Source organism: Amblyraja radiata, chromosome X (genome assembly GCF_010909765.2).
Source record: "Amblyraja radiata isolate CabotCenter1 chromosome X, sAmbRad1.1.pri, whole genome shotgun sequence".
Lineage (NCBI taxonomy): Eukaryota > Metazoa > Chordata > Chondrichthyes > Rajiformes > Rajidae > Amblyraja > Amblyraja radiata.
The window spans coordinates 14453926-14470597 of record NC_045999.1 but is presented as its reverse complement, the minus strand read 5'-3'; the positions used below and the strand labels follow the sequence as shown (position 1 = coordinate 14470597).

Here is a 16672-nt window from a genome sequence, read left to right as displayed (position 1 = left end):
CGCTTGCCGCATGCAGGCGCATGCTCGTGGGACAGGCCCTTTAGAGCCATTTAGTCAGAGGATTAAATAGGGAAAGGACATGGGTCGTACGTGCACAAATGGGATTCGTGTTATTGGGCAAAAGGCCAGCATGGACGTAGGGCCGAATGGCCAGTTTCCACTCAGCACAACTCTAGGACTCGACCAATCATTGTTTGACACTCAGGTTCAGTGATAGAAAAAAATCCCTTTCTGTTTTGCCATTTGTGTGAGTTTTCTAAGCATCACATTTATCACCATTTGAACCATCAGTGACTGTGATGGACTTCACGACAACCAGAGACTGTGACAGAAACACCAGGCCTCTGTGGGTGGGACTAGGTCGCTGTGGAGATGACTGTGAAAGGTTGTTTGATGTCTGCCGGTGATGCACACAAGGTCACCGCAGATAGACACAAAATGCTGGAGTAACTCGATGGGTCAGGCAACATCTCTGGAGAGAAGGAATGGGTGGCCCCTCTTCAGGCTGAGTATCATGGCAAACTGGAGATATGGAAGGGTAAAATGAGAATGTAAGGTGTGAAAAGGATAGTTCAAATCAGACGATGATCAAGAAAATGTATAATGCTTAAGAAAGAACTGCAGATGCTGGAAAAATCGAAGGTAGACAAAAATGCTGGAGAAACTCAGCGGGTGAGGCAGCATCTATGGAGCTGAAGAAGGGTCTCGACCAGAAAGGTCACCTATTCCTTCGCTTCATAGATGCTGCCTCACCCGCTGAGGGGAAGGTGACAACGAGGCATACAAAACAGTAAAATTAATCAGGAGGAGAGTGAAACTAGTCGGAGAACTAGAGTGGGGGAAGGTTCAGAGAGAGAGGGAGGGAAAGCAAGGGTTACTTGAAATTAGAGAAGTCAATATTCATACTGCTGGGTTGAAAGCTGCCTCAGACCGGCCAGGTGCTAATTAACACAAATGTATGCCCAGCTCAACAACTTGACATTGCTTGCATCAGAGTTGCTAAAAATACTTGTTATTTTGACCAGCCTGGCGTGTAGCAGTTCAGTGCCATCACAGAGAGAGGAGGCCCAGCCAATTGGGAACAACCTCCTCCACAATAGTCCTGTGCAGATTCAAGTGCAGCTTTCAGAAGCCAGCGGGTAGTCACAGTGTAACAGCAGTCACTGGACACCAACAGCGACAGCTTTACACAGGGTGGCACGGTGGTACAGCGGTAGAGTTGCTGCCTTACAGCATATACAGTGCCAGAGACCCGGGTTCGATCCTGGCTATGGGTGCTGTCTGTACGGAGTTTGTACGTTCTCCCCGTGACCTGCGTGGGTTTTCTCAGTTTCCCCCCACACTCCAAACACGTACAGGTTTTTAGGTTAATTGGCTTGGTATAAAATTGCCCCAAGTGTAGGGTGGTATGTGCGGGGATCGCTGGTCGGCACGGACTCGGTGGGCCGAAGGGCCTGTTTTCACGCTGTATCTACACCACAGGACCGGGATGGAACAATACACTCTGTGGAGAGAGGAGGCTACAGCAACTGGTTCTACCCCTGACACTCACCCAGCCAAGAAACACATGGCAGGCTAAATGGGGAGGCAGGAACTACAGATGCTGGTTTACACCAAAGATAGACACAAAATGCTGGAATAATCCAGCGGGACATGGGAGAATCTCTGGATAGAAGGAATGGGTGACGTTTCGGGTCGAGACCCTTCTTCTGATGGAGAGTCAGGGGAGAGGGAGACACAGAGATATGGAAGGATAAGGTGTAAAAATAAGGCATCAAAGGGGACAAAGCTCAAGGAAAATATAGAATAGATCATTAGTTAGCTAGGGGAGGCTGACAAGGAAGCATACAAATATAACAATGTAATGAAGAGGACAGTGAGACTGGTTGGAGAACTGGGATGGGGGAGGGGATGAGAGAGAGAGAGGGAAGGCAAGGGTTATTGAAGATAGAGAAGTCGATATTGATACCGCTGGCTTGTAAGCTGCCCAATCTTCAGCTCAGCTGACGTGGGGATGTATGGTGTTGAGAGCGTTGTAGACATACACACACTGCCCACAGCACCTCACTCACTGTATGGAAGAACACTGTGGTATTCACACAGCACACTGCACAGCCTGGGGGTGATCCTGAGCAGTCACGGCAGCCCTGCCACAGCAGGGTACGTGGACAGAGCGAGCTTCCAGACGCAGCACATGCAATAATTCCACCATATAGAACATTGATTGAACCAGATTGATGCATTATCCATAGCACGGTACTGATCATTTGGGGCAAGATCTTGGACCAAAGATGCATTAACGTCAGCTGCTCCACCCGCGACATCACGCACATTAGTCACATTATTCCCTTCATCATGTATCTATACACTGTAAATGGTTCGATTGTAATCATGTAATCTTTCCGCTGACTGGTTAGCACGCATCAAAAGCTTTTCACTGTACCTCGGTACACGTGACAGTAAACTGAATCCAAACTCACCACTGGACTTTAAATGATTATTTCACATGGCATGTCGTCCCCCCCCCAGCCCCCCCCCCCCCCCCATCAGTATGTTCCAGGCCCCCACCACCCTCTGTGGAAATAATCTTGCCCCGCACATCTATCTACATTAAACTTTCCCCCCACACCTCATAGCTGTGCCCTCTAGTGTTGGAAAAATCCACCCTGGGAAAAAGGTTGTGACTGTCTATCTATCTATGTCTCCTAATGTTATATACTTCTATCAAGTCTGCACTCAAACTTAAACATTCCAGAGAAAACAATCCAAATTTGTGCAACCTTTCCCTGCAGCTGAAACCCTCTAATCCAGGCAGCGGGCTAAACATTCAGCACCGGCATAGCTCATCTATGCATCTTTAGTTTAGTTTAATTTAATTTAGATATAAAGCGTGGAAACAGGCCCTTCGGCCCACCGAGTCCATGCTGGCCAGCAATCCCCACACATTAACACTATCCTATACCCACTAGGGATAATTTACACTTACACCAAGCCAATTAACCTACAAACCTGTACGTCTTTGGAGTGTGGGAGGAAACCGAAGATCTTGGAGAAAACACACGCAGGCCACAGGGAGAACGTACAAACTCCGTACTGACAGCACCCGTAGTCCGAATCAAACTTGGGTCTCTGGCGCTGTAAGGCAGCAACTCGTCCGCTGAGCCACTGTAGTCTCAACTCTCAATTTCCCTCCTGGGATAAATAAAGTACTATCGTGTCGTATGGTACCATTATCGTGCAAGTTCCCCTTCACCCTCACTCCCTCGATCTCTGAAATATTCATCCATCTCCACTTCAAAAGCTTCCGATGACCCGGCCTCCCCCACCCAGTGAACCCACTGCCCACAAGAGAGAAGGGCTGGCCCCTTGTACTCTAGCTCAGTCCCCTTGTCAGCCCACCCTTAGGCCCACACACAGTGAACACACAGGGACTCTGACTTGCAGGCAGAATCTTCCCAGAGAGAAAGAACCAAGTCTCACCTCACCGACGATGTTGATCTTGTGGCTTCTTTTGTCCAATTGCAGCTGGAAGAAAAAAATCAAAGCGTCAAGTCAAGAGTGTTTTATGTAATGTGTCCCTGAACCTTGCAGCAACACTACAGATATGTAAACATCGTACTCTGTAAAACACATCATAAACAAACAACAAACACGTACATGTATTTGGAAAAACATCCAACATAACCCAAGACTTGTCCCACCAGGATCATTTCTGTTTCTCCCTGCTACAGTTGGGCAGAAGAAATACAGAAACATGACAGCGAGCATCACTCGACTCAGGAATAACTTCATCCCCGCTGTTATCAGGCTTCATTAAGTTAGGGTACTGTCCGATTCACACCTACCCTATAGAGGCCATTGGACTTCATCTGTGGAATTGATGGGCTACAAGGAGGATGGGCGAGGGGAGGGACGGGCGAGGAGAGGGACAGGTGAAGAGCATCCAAGGTAAGGCAATGGCTGGAGGTCTGCAACAGCCTGGGACTCACCTGGAACACAACACACTCACAAGAACGAGAGCACAGACTGACATTGAAAACTGCGCCAGAACATGCACCTCTTGCAAGCGGACTCAGCAGACTATTTCTCTACACTTGCTAAATGAGGAAGTGCTTAGGTATGGCAACACTGTACTAGATTGTATGCAAAAGAAAATGTCACTGTGTGTTTGCCCAGACGACATTGACCTATATTCTGCACCCTATAATTTCCCCTTTGCTCCACCTAAAGTATACATGTGTAATTTTAGTTTAGTTTAGTTTTGGAGATGAACGTGTAAACACATCAACCCACCTAGCCCGCGCCAATCAGCGATCCCCACACATTAACACTATCCCACACGCACTAGGGACAATTAACAATGATACCAAGCCAATTAATACCAAACCTGTATGTCTTTGGAGTGTGGGAGATAATCAGAGTTCCCGAACAAATCCCACGTGGTCACGGGGAGAAGGTTCGAACTCTGTACAGAAAGCACCTGCAGTCGGGATCGAACCCGGGTCTCTGGCGCTGAAAGCGCTGTAAGGTGGCAGCTCTACCACTGCGCCACCAGGAGTTGACTAAAGCTGGAAAGGGTGCAGAGAAGATGTACAAGATGTGGCCAGGACCAGAGGGCCTGAGCTTTTAGGGAGGGGTTGGGCAGGCTAGGATTTCATCCCTTGCTCAGGAAGCTTACGGGTGATCAAATATCTCGCCCCGAAACGTCACCTATTCCTTTTCCCCAGAGAAGCTGTCTGACCCGCTGAGTTACTCCTGCATTTTGTGTCTATCTTCAGCATCTGCAGTCCCTTCTTACACATGAGAAATCATGAGGTGAATGTACACACTCTTTTACCCTTGGGTTGCAGAATCAATAACTTTATGAACTTTATTGAGCTTGATGAAATGGCGGCAACCATGGAGACGCCAGCATTATATGCACAGTAACTTTCACTACATAATGTACAATAGCATCTGTGACAATAAATAAATATCTTTTGAATATCCATGTGCAAGAACTATGCGACATAGGCTTAAGGTGAGAGGCAAACGACTTAATAGAAACCTGAGGGGCAGCTTTTTCCACACAGAGGGTGGTGGGCATTTGGAATGAGCTGCCAGAGGAGGTAGTTGAGGCAGGTATTATAATAAAATGTATAAGACATTTGGACTGGTCCATGGATAGGATAGGGACAAACACAGGCCAACAGGACTGATGGATGGGCACCTTGGTCAGCAGTTGAACTGAAGGTCCTATTTCCCTGCTGTGTGACTGTGGCCGAGCAGCACAAGATTTATCATCAATTGCACGGGACAGGCGGCATCTCTGGATTACGTTTCGGCTTGAGACCCTTCTTCAGACTGAAAAAGGGTCTCGACCTGAAACGTCACCCATTCCTTCTCTCCAGAGATGCTGCCTGTCCCGCTGAGTTACTCCAGCATTTTGTGTCTGCATTCAATTTAAAACAGCATCTGCAGTTCTTTCTTACACATATCATCAATTGAAATATAACTGACAAAGTATACAACATTTTACATTCCCAACAGCCTCAACAGAAATCCATTGATACACCAACATTTTGCAAAGCATTCATGCCCAGTAAAGATCTGACATCAAGACTTCCGCTCCCCCTCACCTTTGAAATGTCACATGGACATTCAGAGAATGGAGGGTTATGGATCACATCCAGGCGGAGAAGATTAACTCATCTTGGCGCCATTTTCAGAAGACATTGTGGGCCCTCTCCCACCAGGCAAGAGGTACAGGAGTGTGAAAACGCACACCTCCAGATTCAGGGACAGTTTCTTCCCAGCTGTTATCAGGCAACTGAATCATCCTACCACAACCAGAGCTATTATCTACCTCATTGGATACCCTTGGACTATCTTTGATCGGACTTTACTGGCTTTACCTTGCACTAAACAGTATTCCTTTATCATGGATCCGTACATTGTGGACGGCTCGATTGTAATCGAGTATTGTCTTTCCGCTGACTGGATAGCACGCAACAAATGCTTTTCACTGTAACTCGGACACATGACAATAAACTAAACTGAACTAGACAAAACTATTGATCCTGTTTCTGTACTATTCTGTTTTTATGTTCTATGGTATATGAGTCTTTTAAAACAGAATGCTCAGAAACCACTGTCACCATCTTCTCAAATGATAACTGGAGATTGTGAGTAGTAGCCTCAAGAGATCCCAGATAATGAATGAATGAATAACTCATGCACAGTTTCATTCCGGTGCCGTGTAAGCATGGGATGCTGATGAGAGGCCCGTGTTTGTGATGGTTATCCAAGGACTTAGCTGGAGATGTTTGTGTTTGTCCTTCACTGGGCATGGAGCAGTAATCTGACCACTAGAAGTCAGGGCTGCAGTCAGGAAAACCATGAGTAGAGCAGTATAGACATTGCAGTTATATAAGATGCTGGTGAGGCCACATATAGAGTATTGTGTTCCGTTCAAAGCACCATGTTATAGGAAAAATGTTGTGAAGCTGAAAAGGATAAGGAGAAGCAAAACAAGGATGTTGCCAGGACTGGAGGGTGTGAGCTATAGGGTTCAGTGGGCTGGGTCTCTATTCCTTGGAGCGCAGGAGGATAAGAGGGTGATCCTTTAAAGGTGGATAAAATCATGAGAGGAATAGATGGGGTAGATGCACAGAGTCTCTTGCCCAGAGTAGATGAATGGAGGACCAGAGGACATAGGTATAAGGTGAAGGGGAAAAGATTTAATAGGAATATGAGGGGTAACTTTTCCACACAGAGTGGTGGGTGTATGCAACGAGCTGCCAGAGGAGGTAGATGAGGCTGGGACTATCCCAACATTTAAGAAACAGTTAGACAGGTACATGGATAGGATAGGTTTGGGGGGATATGGAACAAATGCTGGCAGGTGGGACTAGTGTAGATGGGGCATGTTGGCCAGTGTGGGTATGTTGGGCCGAAGGGCCTGTTTCGACACTGTATCACTCTATGACTTGGACTCTATGTGGAAGGAATAGAATGTTTTGAAATGCTGAAACATGGTATAATGCAATGTCAGCCAGCATGACTGGCAAGAATGGCCCTATCCCCGACAAGTTTGAACAGAGGCCGGGCTCGGGTGAGCCTGTGCCCAGGGTCACTGTCGACGATGCCAGGCTGGCCTTGCAGAGAGTGAACCCAGAGGAAAGCGGTGGTCACTGTGGTGTCCTTGCACGAGAGACTAATGATGGATCCATGATACTGTCACCAGGTTCAGCGATATGCTTTGTCCTGCATACAACCCGGTCAAATCACACAGCACGCCGCACCAAGGCAGCGCACAAAGACTCGCCACGTATCTGGGGCCGACAACGTTTCAAAAGCTTTTAGTAATTTTCTCTTCTCACAGCAGCAAAGTAGGCCTGACACCGCACATGGCCACAGGAGGCCTCCCAAATGGTCCTTGTGCTTGGTGGCTCCCCACACGAACACGTCACTCTCAACCCCACCTCCGGGTCCCTCTTAGATCTTGCCGACCTCCCCCCCCCCCCCCCCCAACTGGGTTACTCTGAAAGAAGGTGGCACGGTGGCGCAGCGGTAGAGTTGCTGCCTTACAGTGTTTACAACGCCAGACACCCGGGTACAATCCCGACTACGGGTGCTGTCTGTGCACAGCTTGTACGTTCACCCCATGACCACGTGGGTTTTCTCAGAGATCTTCGGATTCCTCCCACACTCCAAAGACGCAAATGTTCGTAAGTTAATTGGCTCGGCAAATGTAAAAATTGTCCTTAGCGTGTGTAGAATAGTGTTAATATGCGGGGATCGCAGGCCGGCTCGGACCCGGTGGGCCGAAGGGCCTGTTTCCACGCTGTATCTCTAAAACTAAAAAAAATAAAGTATTCTTGCATTTCTTTCATCTCTCCCTACTCCAAATTGAGGTTCCCTCCTGCTTTAAGAAGACCACCATCATTCCGGCGCGGACCCGGTGGGCCGATAGGGCCTGTTTCTGCGCTGTATCTCTAAACTAAAGTAAGCTGGTATGCCTAATGAGCCCCACCCAGTGGCTGTCACACCCACCATCACGAGGTGTTTCAATGGACTGGTCAGGGCACACGTTATCTTCAGCTTCCTGGACTGCCTTGACCCACTGAACTTTCACCACCACCATATCAGCCCACGGCAGGAGCTGTCTCAATAGACAATAGACAATAGGTGCAGGAGTCGGCCATTCCTGCCTTCTCCCCATATCCCCTGACTCTCTCTTGAAAGCATCCAGAGAACCTGCCTCCACCACCCTCTGAGATAGAGAATTCCACAGACTCACCACTGTGAGAAAAAGTGTTTCCTCGTCTCTGTTTTAAATGACCGACCCCTTATTCTTAAACTGTGTCCCCTGGTTCTGGACTCCCCCAACATCGGGGACATGTTTCCTGCCTCTAGCGTGTCCAAGCCCTTACCAATCTTATATGTTTCAATGAGAATCCCTCTCATCCTTATAAACTCCAGAGTGTACAAGCCCAGCTGCTCCATTCTCTCCATGGCCCTAAACCCAACCCTGGAACATCTAGATAACAAGGGCCTTCAGAGAAAGGGATCCCTCCTCATCTCCTTCCTTTTATGCTGAGGCGATGGCGTCTGGTCCTAGACTGTCCCACTAGTTGAAACATCCTCTCTACATCCAAATAGTTGTGATATTTACACTGAGGAGTTTGAAGCCCTTGCCCTCTCCACTTCAGCGCTGCAGTGTGTACTATTTATAGACTATTCCTGCGGCCAAATTCTGTTCTGGCTCCATCTACAGATTTGCAGATGACACAATTGTGGCCGGCCAGACCAAGAACCGTGACAAGATGGAGTACAGGAAGGAGATCGTGAGCTTAGACACATGGCATCAGAACAACAATCTCTCCCTCAATGTCAACAACGGGAATGAGCTGGTTACTGACCAGGAGGCGTGATGGTGAACACACTCCCGTCTGCATCTACAGCGCTGAAGTGGACAGGTCAACAACTTCAACTTCCTCCTTGTCAATATCGCAACTATTTGGATGTGGAGAGGATGTTTCCACTAGTGGGAGAGTCTAGGACTAGAGGCCATCGCCTCAGAATTAAAGGACATACCTTTAGAGAAAAGACTTTGCCTTCCATCACAGTGAGTCCACTGTGATGGATGTTTGTGTGAATTAAATTGTGTGTATGTCTAGGAAATTGTTTGTTTGTATGGCTGTGGAAACAGAATTTCGTTTGAGCCTCACTGAGGCTCAAATGACAATAAAATGGTATTGTTGTATTGAGATGAGGATGGATTTCTGTAGTCAGAGGGTGGTGAATCTGTGGGATTCATTGCCACGGACGGCTGTGGAGGCCAAATCAATGGGTATTTTTAAGGCAGAGTTTGATAGATTCTTGATTAGTATGGGTGTCAGATTTTATGGGGAGAAGGCAGGCGAATGGGGTTGAGAAGGAAAGATAGATCAGCCATGATTGAACGGCAGAGTAGATTTCTCTAGCATCTGCAGTTCTTTCTTAAACATCAGCCATGATTGAATGGCTGAGTAGATTTGATGGGCTGAATGGCCTAATTCTGCTCTTATAACCCACGACCCTATATGTTCATATATATGTTCATATATATATATATATGCCGGTGATTTCCGTTCTTCCAGGGAGAGTCGCGGTAACTTGATGTTAACTGTTGCCGCGATTTCATTCTTTTTATAACCGCTTCCAAAAGTAGACGTGCTGATGGAATGAGATTCAGTCACGGAAAGATGTATTTAAATCTCACACAATTAAACCCAGCAGCAGGTTTGAATTTAATTTATTGCCACGTGTACCGAGGTACAGTGAAAAGCTTTTGTTGCATGCTAACCAGTCAGCGGAGAGACTATACATGATTGCAATCGAGCCGTCCATCATGTACAGATACACAAAAGGGAAGTTAGTTAGTCTGATGGACTGGTCTGCGTTTAGAACTCGACAACTTCTGTGGTCTTGGGTGGAGCGATTGGCAAACCTGGCAGTGATGCATACTGATAGGATGCTTTCAAAGGTGCATCTGTAGAAAATGGCAAGAGTCATGGCGACATGCTGAATTTCATGCGCCTTCTGAGGAAGTAGCGGCTTTGGTGTGCTTTCTTGGCCAGAGTGTTTTGTAGTTAGTCCAGAACAAACAGTTCATGTTCATAAGACATGTGGCTCAGTCACACCACAGACTATTTAATGGGGAGATTGTCTTTAATTGATTGAGACAACAAGCCACTTGAGTCATAGAATCAAAGAGCTATACAGGATGGATAAAGGCTCCTCAACCCACACTGTCCCTGCCGACCAAGTAAATATATTGGGCTAATCCCATTTGCCTACATCTGGCCCCCAGACCTAGTACTGGGCGGCACGGTGGCGCAGCATAGAGTTGCTGCCTGTCAGCACCAGAGACCCGGGTTTGATCCTGCTACGGGTGCTGTCTGTACGGAGTTTGTATGTTCTCCCCGTGACCTGTATGGGTTATCTCTGAGATCGTCGGTTTCCTCCCACACTCCAAAGACGTACCGGTTTGTAGTTTAATTGGCTTGGTAAGGATGTAAATTGTCCCTAGTGTGTGTAGGATAGTGTTAATGTGCGAGGATCGCTGGTCACTGCGGACTTGATGGGCCGAAGGGCCTGTTTCCACTATATATCTCTAAACTAAACCTCTGAACACTTCCTCTCCATATATCTGTCCTTCAGCTGTCCTAGATCTGTGCAAATTCCTCACAAGTCGGAATTAAATTCATGTCTATTGCTCCTTCTGACATCTCATTCCAGACAAAGGCTACTCTTTGAGTGAAAACGTTGGCCTGAGGCCTTGCTTAAATCTCTCCGCTCTCAGCTGAAACCTATTCATTCCCGTTTTAAAATCCTCTACACGAGGAAAAAGACAGCGACACTTTATCCAAACCCCTCATGATCTTAGTCACCACTCAACCTCCGACACGGCCGAGACGAAAGCCAGAGCCTATCCGTCTGGTGTTTGAAGAAATGTCACGGCCATGGTCTCCAAAGATGCTGCCTGACTGCTCATTGTGTTTAGCACAGATATCATGGGCCGAAGGGCCAGATTCTGTGCGGTTCTGTTCTATATTTAGTTTAGAGATACAGCACGAGATACAGAACGCCGCACCAAGTCCGTGCCGACCAGCGATCCCTGCACACTAGCACTATCCTACACACACTAGAGACAACTTGCAATCTTTACCGCAGCCAATTAACTTGCAAAAGAATACATCTTTGGAGTGTGGGAGGAAACCATAGCACCTGGAGAAAACCCACTCGGTCATGGGGAGATGGTACAATCTACGTACAGATAGTATTGAACCCGGGTCTCTGGTGCTGTGTAAGGCAGCAACACTAACGCTGCACCACCGTGCCACCCCCAATGTTATCCCTCAGTTGTAGAGAATTTATCTCAACCCTCTTGGCAAAAAGCCCATGGCATTCCGACTGGATACTTCAGGTGCTCAGGATTTCTGGAGCTCCACATGGATGAAATGACTCTGCAAGTGTAGTCACATCTGCAGTGCAGGAGACAGCAGTCTACTATGCATGGCTCAGGACCACGCAACATCACTGCTTTCCACAATTCAAGCACATTGCCGCATATCCAGCAAACATACAATTTTGCCTTCAACTGTAAACCTCGGCACAAAGCTCCAAAGACGTGCAGGTTTGTAGGTTAATTGGCTTGGTAAATGTAACAATTGTCCCTAGTGTGTGTGTAGGATAGTGTTAATGTGCGGGGATCGCTGGTCCGCGCAGACCCGGTGGGCCGAAGGGCCTGTTTCCGTGCTGTATCTCTAAACTAACTAAACCCCTTGTGCCACCCCCCACCCCCCCCCCCCCCCAAGGGCATTTGTCTCCTTCCTATGTTGCCTTAGGGGCAGAGGGTAAGTGCCCAGTTTAAGGGCACAGACAGAGGGCACACGGGCATCGTCCAGACTATGAGGAGAGCGCTCCTTCTTGCTTTCACTGTGGTTCATGAAAACAAGCTGAACACCTCAGCTCAGGCTTGGGGGAAGCACAGTGGTCCATCCCACCCCACTGTAGGGACTAGGGCCCATGATCCAGTCTGTCGCAACAGTACGCCACTGAGTTGACAATAGTCCCATTCCCACAGCACCTTGCATGGCGAAAGGCCCTTCCAATGTTTGCGCTCTCTCAAACCACATGCTGGGACACTCCGGGCAAGCAGGCCGGGCAAGGAGGGATGGAGAAGGAGGTGGACAGCCGAGAACAATGGGGGAACCCGGCATGTAAATGTTTCTGCCGGCTCCAACATGATGCCACCACCACTCACATCCTGCCCTCTACTTCCCTTTCAGCCTCCCACACAGACCTGGTCCACTCATCCCTCCCTATCTAGAAACATAGAAACATAGACAATAGGTGCAGGAGGATGCCATTCAGCCCTTTGAGCCAGCACCGCCATTCATTGTGATCATGGCTGATCATTTTTTCACAGAGAGTGGTGAATCTGTGGAATTCTCTGCCACAGAAGGTAGTTGGGGCCAGTTCATTGGCTATATTTAAGAGGGAGTTAGATGTGGCCCTTGTGGCTAAAGAGATCAGGGGGTATGGAGAGAAGGCAGGTACGGGATACTGAGTTGGATGATCAGCCATGATCATATCGAATGGCGGTGCAGGCTCGAAGGGTCGAATGGCCTACTCCTACACCTATTTTCTATGTTTCTATGTTTCTATTATCCAAATCAGTAACCCGTGCCTGCCTTCTCCCCATATCCCTTGATCCTGCTAGCCCCGAGAGCTCTATCTAACTCTCTTTTAAATTCATCCAGTGATTTGGCCTCCACTGCCTTCTATGGCAGAGAATTCCACAAATTCACAGCTCTCTGGGTGAAAAAGTTTTTTCTCATCAAGTTTTAAATGGCCTCCCCTTTATTCTTAGACTGTGGCCCCTGGTTCTGGACTCTCCCAACATTTTTCCTGCATCAAGCTTGTCCAGTCCTTTTATAATTTTCTACGTAATTTTCTACTGGCACTTCTCCCTGCAACTCTTGGTGTAAAGCTGTCCCCCCCCCCTCCTCACTGACTCACCTTATCAGCTATACAGTTCCATAGATATAGTCAGACATGGCTTGGGCCTAGTTGGTGGGCCGAGGTCTCCAGCGTCAATGTTGAAACAGATGGCTCTGTGACTAGGTCAGACCTTCTTCCCACCAAGGCACTATACTCTGGCAGATCCCTGACATCTACTAGCTGCTCGCAATATCCCAGAGTGTCTCAGCCGACCGAGAAACACAGCAAATCCCGGAGTAACTCCTCACATTGATTGGCCCGACTGGTTCAGAAAAGTACCGTCCCAAAGGAACTGTCCCAAAGTCCGTAACAGTGGCTGGAACAGCCCTGTGGAGTCAGTGCAAATGGACCCACCCCTCCCTCCAAATCCAATCTCTTCCTCTTTATCCCCCCCCCCCCCCCAACTAGGCAATCCCTCATAGAACATAGAACAGTACAGCACAAGAACAGGCCCTTCGGCCCACAAGGTCTGTACCAAACATGATGCCAAGCCCAACTCTTTATCTACCTGCACATAATCCATATTTGTGCATGTCCATACACCTATCCAAGTCCCCTACACGCCACTATCATATCTGCCTCCACCACCACCCCTGGCAGCACGTTCCAGGCACCCACGCGGGGCCGGTCCCACTGAGAAGCGCGGAGGGGTATGGAGTTGTGCGCGACATCGCGCAGGGCTCTGAAATTTTTGTAACGAACGAAACCTTCGCGCGCCAACGGCCTGTCACGGAACTGACGGCCAAAGTGGGACAGGCCAAAGACCCTGGCGCGACGCAACGTCTCACCTCCAACAGCAGTAGAAGCAGGCAAACGATCACCGAACTCGGCCTGGGGCTCATGGCCGTTGCGGTCCAGATCCGCCCCCACTTCTACTCCCAGAGCGGGGCCAAGAAAATTGAAGATGGACACAAAATGCTGGAGTAACTCAGCGGGACCGGCAGCATCTCTGGAGAGAAGCAATGGGTGACGTTTCGGGTCAAGACCCATCTTTCAGACTGAAGTCTCAACACGAAACATCACACATCCCTTCTCTCCAGAGATGCTGCCTGTCCCACTGAGTTACTACTGCATTTTGTGTCCATCTTCAAATGACGTCACGCGCTCCAGGCGGCTGTGCGGGCGCATGAAATCGCGAGCGACCTTGGCGGGACCGTCTCACCTCAACGCGACCACGAGGTCGTGGAATTTGCATGCCAAGGACACGTAAGTGGGACAGGCCCTTTATACTCAATGCCTTGACCTATCAAAGTTATCACTTTGATAGTGGGAATTACCACATAATTATCACAATCTGCTTGTGTTGCCACTTTCAGGGAGCTATGGCTATGCTCCCAAGATCCCTCTCTACATCAATGCTGTTAGGGATCATCTCTTTAATTTAATATTTTCCCTTAAAATTCCCTCCCAAAGTGCAACACCTCACACTTGCTCAGATTAAACTCCACCTGACATTTCTCCGCCCATTTCTGTCGCTTATCTATATCCCAATGTATACTTTGACAGCCTTCCTCTCAGTCCACAACCCCAGCAATCTTGGTGACAACTGCAAACTTACTAACCAACCCGTCTTCCAACCCGAAACATCACCCATCTTGTTCTCCAGAGACGCTGCCTGACCCGCTGAGTTACTCCAGCACTTTGTGTCTATCTTCGGTATAAACCAGCATCTGCAGTTCTGTCTACGTTTACATCCAAGTCATTTATATATATACTAGACCAAGTGCAGACCCGTTGGATCTGCTCCCCCAACGCAGCCGTTCCCTACCCGTAGCCCCCACGGGAGACGTGGTCCTCCAACTCAAGCCGTTCCCGAATATAAGATTCCAGCACTCAGCAGTGCGGCTGTTTTCAAATGGCGTCTTTGAGGCGAGAGGCGAGCGCCAGCAGCCATTATGGTCGCTGGCCAGCAGGAGGCAACAAAATGAGTGAGTTGGGGGGGGGGGGGGGGGGAAGAAGGATTTTATTAAAAATGTCTACATAAACATGACGAAATTTAATCAGGAGTGGATACTTAGAATGAAAAGTGAAATCTCTACCGAAATGGAAAAAATCTGGGCGTTTCTGCTTCTGGTGTTGGCGTAGCAATAAATCAAAGGCTGGCACCCACAAGTCAGGCAGAAACACACACACACACACAGTTTTAATATTATATATAGATATATATATATATATATATCACAAACAGCAGTGGTCCCAGCACAGATCCCTGCCGAACTCTACTGATTACAGACCTCCAACTTGTATATTGTCCTTCTACCACAAGCCTCTGTGTTCAATAAGACAGTTCCGAATCCATACAACCCAGTCACTGTGAATCCTGTGCACCTTAATCTGGATCAGCCTACCAATGACTTTATCAAATGCCTTACTAAAATCCACATTATCCACCCCCCTTACCTTCAGCAATCTCCTTTGTCAAATTTTTAAAAATCCAATCAAGTGAGCAAAACAAGGCCTGCCATGTACAAAGCCATCCTGGCCATCCCTAATTAACCCATTCTCTTCCAAATGTGAGTAAATCCTATCTCAAAGAATTCTCTCCAATAATGATCCTACCACTGATGTGACGCTCACTGGCCTACAGCTTCCTGGGTTTTCTGTACTTCCGTTAGCTGGAGACCGGGTTCGATCCTGACTACGGGCGCTGTCTGTGCGGGGTTTGTACCTTCTCCCTGTGACCGCGTGGATTTTCTCCGAGATCTTCGGTTTCCTCCCACACTCCAAACACTTACAGATTTGTAGGTTAATTAGCTTGGTATAAGTGTAAATTGTCCCTAGTGCGTGTAGGATAGTGTTAATGTGCGTGGTGATTGCTAGTCAATAGACGGTGCGGACTCGGTGGGCCTAAGGGCTTGTTTCCGAGCCGTATCTAAAAACTGAACTAAGATTAAACAAAAAGAACAAGATTGGCTCCTCCCCAGTCATCCAGGACCTCGCTGTGGCTGGAGATGAAAGGAAGATCCTGGCAATCGCCTCTCTCCATAACCTGGGATAGATCCCATCAGGTCCTGGGGACGTCCACAATGTTCTTCAAGAGGCTCCTTCTCGATCTCACCCTTGGATATTAGTATCTTCCACATTCATCTCACCCCATCCTCCTGCCTTCTCCCCATAATCTCTGACCTCTGCAACCTGGGAGCAGATGCCCGTTCGCTGATGCTCCCTGTGAATTCAGAAGGTTTTGCAGAGGCAACATTGCTGATATGTTTCCAGCACCTGGAGATGCTGGAGGTGACACAGAGCCTTACAGCTCAGGAACAGGCCCTTCAGCCCAACTTGTCCAACATGCTCCATCTAAATTTGCCTGCTTTTGGCCCATATCCCTGTGCACCTTTCCTATCCATGTACCTGTCCACACGTCTTTCAAGTGTTGTTATAGTACCTGCCTCAATGACCTCCTCTTATACCTGCCACAATCTGTGTGGACAGGTTGCCCCTCAGGTTCCTATTAAACGTTGCCGCTCTCTCACCTTAATCATCTGTCCACTGGTTCTCCACTCTCCTATCCTGGGGGTCCATTCACCCTAACCCATCATGGTTTTATACAGAAGATAAAGAATACAGATTATATACACCTCCATCAAATCATCCCACAGCCTCTTGCGCTCCAAGGAATAAAGTCTTCGGCTGCCCGGCC

At 48.2% G+C, this 16672-nt stretch overlaps 1 protein-coding gene across 4 annotated transcripts in view; it reads right to left on the bottom strand.

The window, feature by feature from the left end:
- The window catches only part of tln2 (talin 2), a 310927-nt gene that overhangs the window by 228561 nt on the left and 65694 nt on the right, over positions 1-16672 (bottom strand). For all 4 annotated transcript variants that reach the window (XM_033014900.1, XM_033014898.1, XM_033014899.1 and 1 more), the window contains exon 2: positions 3481-3525. The gene's annotated coding sequence lies outside the window, so the exon portion shown is untranslated. The remainder of the gene's footprint in view (positions 1-3480; positions 3526-16672) is intronic.